The sequence below is a fragment of the Urocitellus parryii genome, chromosome 2 (assembly GCF_045843805.1).
Source record: "Urocitellus parryii isolate mUroPar1 chromosome 2, mUroPar1.hap1, whole genome shotgun sequence".
In the NCBI taxonomy this organism is placed as follows: domain Eukaryota; kingdom Metazoa; phylum Chordata; class Mammalia; order Rodentia; family Sciuridae; genus Urocitellus; species Urocitellus parryii.
The window spans coordinates 104,378,963-104,387,775 of record NC_135532.1 but is presented as its reverse complement, the minus strand read 5'-3'; the positions used below and the strand labels follow the sequence as shown (position 1 = coordinate 104,387,775).

Here is an 8,813-nt window from a genome sequence, read left to right as displayed (position 1 = left end):
CCTCACTACTGTTTAGTTTTCAGCATAAACTACTATACATGTGTTGTTAGATTCATACCTAAGTATATTTATTAGTATTGTATTTGTACTTTTGGTATCCATTTATTCATTGCTTGTGTATAAAAATACATTTGATTTTTATGTGTTTAACTTGTATCCTGCCACTTTGATGAACTTATTTATTAGTTCCAGGAGTCTTTTCTTTTTTAAAGGATTATTTGGGGGAGACACTGCAGTTCTGTGACCCAGAGCTTCTTGTAGGTGGTGAATCAAATCTCTTCAATCTGCAATAAAAATGCCCTCCAATACAACAACATTAAAAAATGGGACTAAATAGGATAGAAAGAAAAAAAATTGAAGAGTCAGAGACTGAAGAATCTGTGGGGAAATAATTACTGGACCAACATAAGTGAATGGGAAGGTGGTGTATCTCCTGAAGCAAAAATGATATACAGATGCTGATAATGCTTAGAAATGAAAAACATTGATTGCCCAGAGTTAAGGGAAACATTTCTTAGTTCTCCAAAAGCTGGTAAAGAAAAGAATGGCACAAAAAGAAGCTATCGGGCAGTGAATTAGATGTTAGCAAATAAAAGAAAAGAGATGCAGATGAACCAAGAAGCCTTGCAAGAAGGGGGGTCACAGACAGCAGAGGAGAACTTATTCTCATGAGATAGATGGAAAGAACCAGAGGAGGTAGGCTTGGTGCTGGCAAAAGAGACATGATAATTGTTTATTATGAAAAGAGGCTAACATAGCATTCCTGTCCAGAAGATGAAGCTCAGTAATGATTGCATGCTATATATGAATGTGTGTGTGTGTGTGTGTGTGTGTGTGTGTGTGTGTGATGAGTGTGATGTGTGATGTGCGTGTGTGTGATGCCATCATTCTGAGCAAACTAAGAAATAAATCACGTAAGTTAAATTAAAAAATTTCCTGAAGCTATAACACTTAAAATTAAATAGTTGATTCTGTAGTTAATTGGAAAGTTTAAATTGTTCAATTTAAAGCAGCCATATCAAAATCTATATTTACATCTAGTTATATAAAAAGGTTTATTTATAAAACAATCTCCCTCCCAGATGAGGAAGCTAGACAAATACTGCTATGTTTTAATTAGTTTTAAGCAAGACTTAGTTAGGTGGACTTGTAAAAGTTTTTCCAGTGAGCATTCCTTTATAAAAAGTTGAGATCCATGTGCAATTTGTCTGAATGGGCATGACTTGGCTCAGGGAAACCTAGGCAAATGGTGAGAGAAGTTGACAGTTTAGGACCTGCTGCATTAACAAGTCAACACCTTCTCTAATCCAAATCATTGACCTGCATATTTTTCCCCTTTATCCCAACTCATTCCTTACATGTAGACTCAATATTTCCAATATTTGTTTTTAGTATTTGAGCAGAATCCAGGAAAAGTAACTTTTATAGTAATCAGAATGTTATCCAACTGTATATGGTTTATTTATTGTAAATACTGGTGAGCAGTGATCAATGAACAGTTTTATATTCCATTTAAAAAGATTATTTGGGATGTTCTGCATCAACAATCATTCTTTCTGAGAATATAGAGAGTTGTAGTTCTTCATTTGTGACCCATATGTCTTTTATTTCTTTTACTTGTCTTATTGCACTGGCTGGAATAGCCAGCACATGTTGAATACGAGTGATAAAAGTATGAAACTTGCATTGCTCTGAATCTTAGGAAGAAAACATCCAGTCTTGCCTGGTGAAGTATGATGTTAACTGTAGGTTTCAGGTGTTTCTTATCAAGATAAGGATGTTCTCTATTCTTTGCTGAGAGTTTTTTTCTTTTAAATGTTACTGACATTTGTGGTAAATGGATGCACAGATCTGGAGACTATCACACTAAATGAAATAAGCCAATCCCAAAAAAACAACAAAGGTCGGATATTCTCTCTGATATGTGGATGCTAACACACAATGGGGCAGGAGGCACAAAGAATAGAAGTTCAGTGGGTTGGACAAAGGGCAACAAAGGATTAGGTAGATTTTTAGGTCTATGAGGATAGGAACAGGACAGCAGAATGAATCTGACATGACTTTCCTATGTACACATATGAATACACCACAGTCAATCTCAACACCATGTACATCCACAAAAATGAGATCCTAATTAGAATAAGATATATTCTGTGCTTGTATAAATATGTCAAAATCAACTTTACTGTCATGTATAACTAAAAGAACAAATGAAAAAATGTTGCTGTTAACAGATATTGAATTATGTCAAATGCATCCTTGGCATCAATTTATATGATCGTGTGATTTTTTTTCTTTAGTCTGACAAATGGTGGATTACATCTTTTTAAAAATTTTTTTGAGAAAAAGGAAAAAGAAGATTTATTGCTTTGTTAGCAAAGGAGAAACACAGGGGACTCCTGTTCCAAAGGCTGTGATTCTTCCCATCAGCAGGAACAGGGGCTTTTAATGAGGTGACTCAAAGGCTACATCCCATGTGTTCTCTGCTGGAGTTGTAATTTACTTGTTAAGTTGGGAGATAGTAATTTCTGAGATCTTCTGGCACCACCTCTAAGTCTGGGTGACTTCATTTCTATGGTGGGCGTGTACTCAAGGATAGATAAATCTGCCTAAAATGGGAAAGAAAGATAATTCTATTTCCCCTGAGATTAGGGAGGGGGACATTAGGGAGGAGCAGAAGGAGAGAAAGAGAAAGAAACATGTCCATTTAAAAAACAAGTTGCAGTGGCAGAGCAGTGAGGGCTACATTCAAAGCATATTTTCCCACTGTCAATGTCTACATTTCATTTCCATGGAAAAATGGGTGACGAGATCTCCAAGCTGCTTCTTGCTGAAAGAAGGCAAAGTTCTCTATCAGGTGGGGCATGAACACTTAAAGGTAAGAGTATTCAGTACCAGAGCAGTCCAGAGGCCCACAGTGACAGATGGCAGGTAACTGGACAAGGATCACATAGGGCAGGGATCATGCAAGACAACAGTAAACAAGACAGCCAAGCATTTTTTTTTTTTTTTTTGTAAACAATTAGCACAAAAGCAATTGGGATTTCAGCCTGGTCTCTGAAAACCATGAAAACAGTAACTCATAATGATATCAGTGGAAAACAGATCAAGTCTATCAATATAGGCGTTTAGGTAGATTTTCAGGTCTATGAGATAAGGCTCAAATTAACTCAGGATGAACTTGCAACTCTAGAGTCCTTAATGTTCATCATTATTAGGTACTACCACCCAAGAACCCTTCCTCTATAGCCTCCAGCTTTACTTACTTTTGGTAGGGCTGACACAAGTGTGCATCTTAAGTTACATTAAAAAAACAAAAATAAAAACATTGTTTTCCTTTTAAATGTCCGTGTAGGACTGGGCTTAGGCTGTACTCTCCTGCCAGATATTTAGGACCAAATTGGTCAAAACTGGCATTTTTCCTATCTACTCTTAAGAGTCAGCCGAGATTCCTCAGAGATCACTATTGGGGACGTTTGTGAAGCCTCCTGACTTTTTAGCTTTCCTTTACCAGTGGTGCCATCTGCCAGGATGGGTCAGGGCTGACCATATGTGGCTTCTCTTGCAAGCATCAGGGGCATTTCCCTCTCCAATGACTCTCTCTTTGCAGAATGTGCACTGGTTGGTTTCTTGTTCTCTAGGGTCCTCTCCATCTCCCTGATCAGCAGATAGGGTGACACAGCTGAGTTGCAGAGTCCAGAGAGGGATTCCATGATTCTCTGGGTCCCAGCTGCCCTTAGAGGGCAAGGACCAAAATGTTGGCTGCTCTTTCCATGGCCCTTTTACTTCTTTGACTTTGGTTTCCAAGCTTTTGGTTTTAAACACCCAGCAGGCCAGTTTCCCAGTTTTAAAGTAGTAGTTACAGTAGTAGTTACAGCATACAGTAGTTACAGTAGTTATAGATCACTTCAGTATCTATAATTTTACAGTTACCCCTTTCACTTCATTGGGTCAGTATCAGGACTAGAAATCAGCATCATATCCTATCTGTATGTCTTATTATCCCAAATGAACACAAGTTGTTTTATTAGATGCAGTGCCTCTGCTAAGCACTAACAGGCAACAGTAGTAAAATTTATAAGATTTATAAAATTGAAGAAACAGAGCAAAAAAAAAGTTTGATTGTTATGAACCAAGAAAATGATTTTTATGATCTTAAACCTTTATTTAGTTATGTATTATATTCCCTGTTTATTTGATCTTTTGAACACAACTCTAATTGAGCTCAGTTCTAGCATATTTTGGAGCCATTCTAACATGGCATAAAGTGGGAGGCAGAGTCTTATCTCAGATAAGGCAGGTTTCTTGACAAATAACACAATACAATATCACATCTAAATTTTATTACATTGATTTTTGAGTACTGAGGCAGACTTGAATCCCTGAAATAATACCAATTTTGTCATGGCAAATAATTTAAAAAATATATTTTGCAAGATTATGCTTGCTAATGAAAGCATTCCCTCTAAAAAATGGAACAAGACAGGGATGCCCTCTTTCATCACTTCTATTCAACATAGTCCTTGAAACTCTAGCCAGAACAATTAGACAGATGAAAGAAATTAAAGAGATACAAAGAGTTATTCTTTTGGAAAAGAATAACTCAAACTACTACTATTTGCCGATGACATGGTCTAAGTTTAGAAGATTCAAAATATTATACCAGAAAACTTCTAAAACCAATAAATGAATTCAGCAAAATAGCAGGATATAAAAATCAATACCCATAAATCAAATGCATTTCTATACATCAGTGATGATTCCACTGAAAGAAAAATTAGGAAAACCAGCCCTTCACAATAGCCAACAAAATAAAACAAAACAAAACAAAACTTGTGAATCTAACAAAAGAGGTGAAAGACCTCTACAATGGAAACTACAAAGCACTAAAGAAAGACACTGAAGAAGGCCTTAGAAGATGAAAAGATCTCCCATGCTCTTAAATGGGCAGAATTAATATTGTCAAAATGGCCATACTACCAAAAGCACTATACAGGTTTAATGCAATCCATATTAAAGTTCCAATGACATTCTTCATTGAAATAGAAAAAGCAATCATGAAATTCATTTGGAAAAGTAAAAGACCCAGAATAGCCAAAGCAATACTTAGGATTTTCATGTGTATGTTTATTATAGATTTTGACCTGTAATTTTCTTTTTCTGTTCTGTTTTGTTTTTGCCCTTTGTCAGAATTTGGGCAATCCTAGCATTGTAGAGTGAATTGGAAAGCGTTAACCCCTCTTTTATTTCTGGAGAAGATAATTTATTTCTCTTTCTCTATTTCATGAGTTAAAATTTTCATTCATTGCTTCTTTGAGTACTTTTTCAGCCCTGCCCAATTTCTTCTCTCATTCTGGGACATGAATGTTAGATCTTGTTATAGTTCCCTTGGTCCCTGGGGCCCTGTTCATTTATTTTTCATTCTATTTTTCCCTGTGTAATTCTATAGTTTATCTTATATTGATCTGTCTTTCCATTTACTAATGTTCCCTTCATACTGCTATTAAGACTATCCACTGATGGTTTTTAATTTCAATTATTGTAATTTTCAGTTCTAAAATTTCATTTGGTTCTTTTTTCATGTGTTTATGTCTTAGCCAAAATTTTCCATTTTTCCCCCTAGGTTTTATTTTATTTTATTTATTGGTTCTAATTCATTATACATGACAGTAGATTGCATGTTGACATAGTGTACATAAATGGAGCACAACTTCTCATTCCTCTGCAGAGTCACTCCAGTAGTGTAATCACTCATGTATTTAGGGTAATAGTGTCTGTCTCATTCTTCCATCCTTCCTATCCCTGCAGCCCCACCCCTCCCCTAACTCCCCTCTACACAAATCAAAGTTCCTTCATTTTTCCCTATCCCCACCCCCCACTATGGATCAGCATCTGCTTATCAGAGAATATTTGGCTTTTGGTTTTTTGGGATTGATTTATTTCACTTAGCATGATATTCTCTAGTTCCATCCATTTACCTGTAAATGCCATAATTTCATTCTTCTTTAAGGCTAAGTAATATTCCATTGTGTATATATACCACATTTTCTTTATCCATTCATCTGTTGAAGGGTATTTAGGTTAGGTCCATAGTTTAGCTATTGTGAATTGAACTGCTATATATATTGACGTGGCTGCATCACCGTAGTGTGCTGATTTTAAGTCCTTTGGGTATAAACTGAGAAGTGGTATAGATGGGTCAAATGGTGGTTCCATTCTAGGTTTTCTGAGATATCTCCATACTGCTTTCCAGAGAGGTTGCACCAATTTGCAGTCCCACCAGCAATGTATGAATGTGACTTTTCCCCCACATCCTTGTCAACATTTATTGTTGCTTGTATTCTTGATGATTGCCATTCTGACTGGAGTGAGATGGAGTAGTCTTCATGTGCATTTCTCTAGCTGCTAGAGATGTTGAACATTTTTTTTGTATATTTTTTGATCATTTGTATTTCTTCTTCTATGACATGTCTGTTCATTTCCTTAGCCCATTTCCTTAGACTGGGTTTTTAATTTTTTTTGGTGTTAAGTTTTTTGAGTTCTTTATACGTTGGATGATGTTTTGACAAGCTTGCACACAGGAGAAGTCCCTCATAGCCTGACACTCTACGGAGGCTATATTGCAGTGGTCACTACTCAGAAAGGGAAAGAGGAAGGAACTCCTGGGAAGAGGGCAGAGAGGACTCATATAGCTAGGTGATCTTTCGGGGAATCTCTGGTTTGGAGAACTGTGAAGGGTAGCACTGGCTTGAGGACTTTATTTCTGCTAAGGGTTTATCTTATCTATACCTAGTAAAGTAGGCAGGATGCAACTGGCTGAGAGGCTAATCTGAGCTGTTAAAACAATAGGATTTGCAAACGTGTAAGTTTGATAATACTGAACTTTTGAGCTAATGAACCTCAGCCTGCTGTCAAGAAGTAAACAATCTAGGGGTCATATAGAAAGACCATCTTTGTTTCACTTATATAACCCTGTTGGGCAGTGACAAAACTCCTGATATTCCACTAAGTCTCCTCTAACACCATAGATGACATCATGGATGCTAAGTTCTCCAGCTAGTTTTTCTTCTTCTTCTTTTTTTTATACTTTTCAAAGTCTTCTCATTTTTATTATATATATATATACATATAATATATGGACTTTATAGTCATACTTAGAGCAATAGGGAAAAATCTCATCAAGTCCATCTTTTTGAAGTGGAAGTTCCTGGCTGTTCCTTGAATTATCAAGTAATAATTTATTGTATGGAAATGCCACATTATTTTTTACCTATTTACATTTGATGTGTATTTGGGCAGTTGCTGGCTTTTCTGCTATTGTTAGTAAAGTTGCTATGAACAACTCACCTGAAAAGATTCAATTATGCTTTGTATAAACAAAGAGTCTCCCTTCCTCTTTTGAACATGAAGAGATATAAAATTTTAGCAAACATTGGAAGACAATTCTAATGTATTCAGCCAATCCAATTCAGACACAATCTTCTTTGAATCATCTATTTTAAAACTAAGTTGTCAAATCAATATTTGCAAAAATAATAATAAGAAGAAGGACAGAGAAAGAACACACATGCGCGTGTGCACACACACACACAATGTAATGTGTAATAAGAAAGAAAAAACATGCACAGCTGCTACAATCCTTGTTTCTATAACTGGTCACCAGGCTATAGCTGATATTTATTTATAACTTCTTTCTTTTACTATCCATGTTTCCTTTGCCCTTAGGAAAACTAAGCTGCTACATGTTCTTTCTCTGGTGGAGAGAAACCTTCATTCCTGAAGGTCCTGAATCTTTGGTGATTATTATTGTTGTTGTTAGTCTTTCCATTAACTTTCACTGTTGGACATAAAACTGTTAAATGGTGGTCTACAACAGAGGTGCCTGTGTTTTAGACATAGTCTTCTTTGTCACTGAGTGGCAGGAGCCTGATTTCCCCCACATACTCAAGCTCACTGATTCCACAGGACATGGTTATTCCACCTTTTTTTTTTTCCAGTGGTTTGAGGAAAACCAAATGACCATGTGACTTGTCTCAACTTCCAATTCCATGTGATGTGGGGCAGAACACTTGGAAAACATACTAAGTTCATTTTGTCTGAATTGGATAGTCTTTATTTAGCTGGCTGGCTGCTACTGTCCCCTGCAGGATCCATAACTGTCTCTGCAAGGAACAGCTCCGAGCCTGAGCATTTCAGGGTCTTTAAAGGCAAAAACCACATCTTAGTTGACCTAGCTGCAAGTAAGCAGGTACAGAAGCTGGACTGGGCAGTTAGCGAGACCGTGTAATGGGTACCTTGGTATTTCTTATGGGACTTTCCAAGTTGACATAGCAGCAGGCAAGCAGAAGGGAAGTGGATCAAAATGACCCTAGTTGAATACAAGTTAGAGAATGGCTACTAACATCTAGACAATCAATCTCTGACAGGGTATGTTGTCCAAGAAAAATGGGAACCAAAGAGAATAATTTTACAGTGTGTAAGAATTGCCATTTTGTGTTGCCAAGTATGCTATGCTAAAATAGTGGGTACAGAGGTGGGGCTTTCCCATAGGAGAAGCATTTCTTATATGATATGGAGTCTCAGGGTAAAATAGAGTCTGTTTGGTCATTGCCCATATAGTCTGGCCCTTAACAAATGAAACCATTATTCAGTAGTGGAAGTATTTCTGTGCTCTGGGTGATGAAGACCTTTCACACCTGCAAAATTCAGAGTTTTAGGAACAGGAATGAAAACTTATGCTACTGTATTTTAGGTATAGTAGTGAAAAGAGCCAATCTCCCTTCCACCCTTAGATTTCTGAATCCATGTATTCT

General features: G+C 36.7%; 1 pseudogene; it reads left to right on the top strand.

Moving 5' to 3' along the window:
- The first annotated feature begins 295 nt into the window (after positions 1 to 295).
- LOC113180234 (chromobox protein homolog 3 pseudogene) lies at positions 296 to 788 on the top strand (annotated as a pseudogene).
- Positions 789 to 8,813: the final 8,025 nt, after the last annotated feature.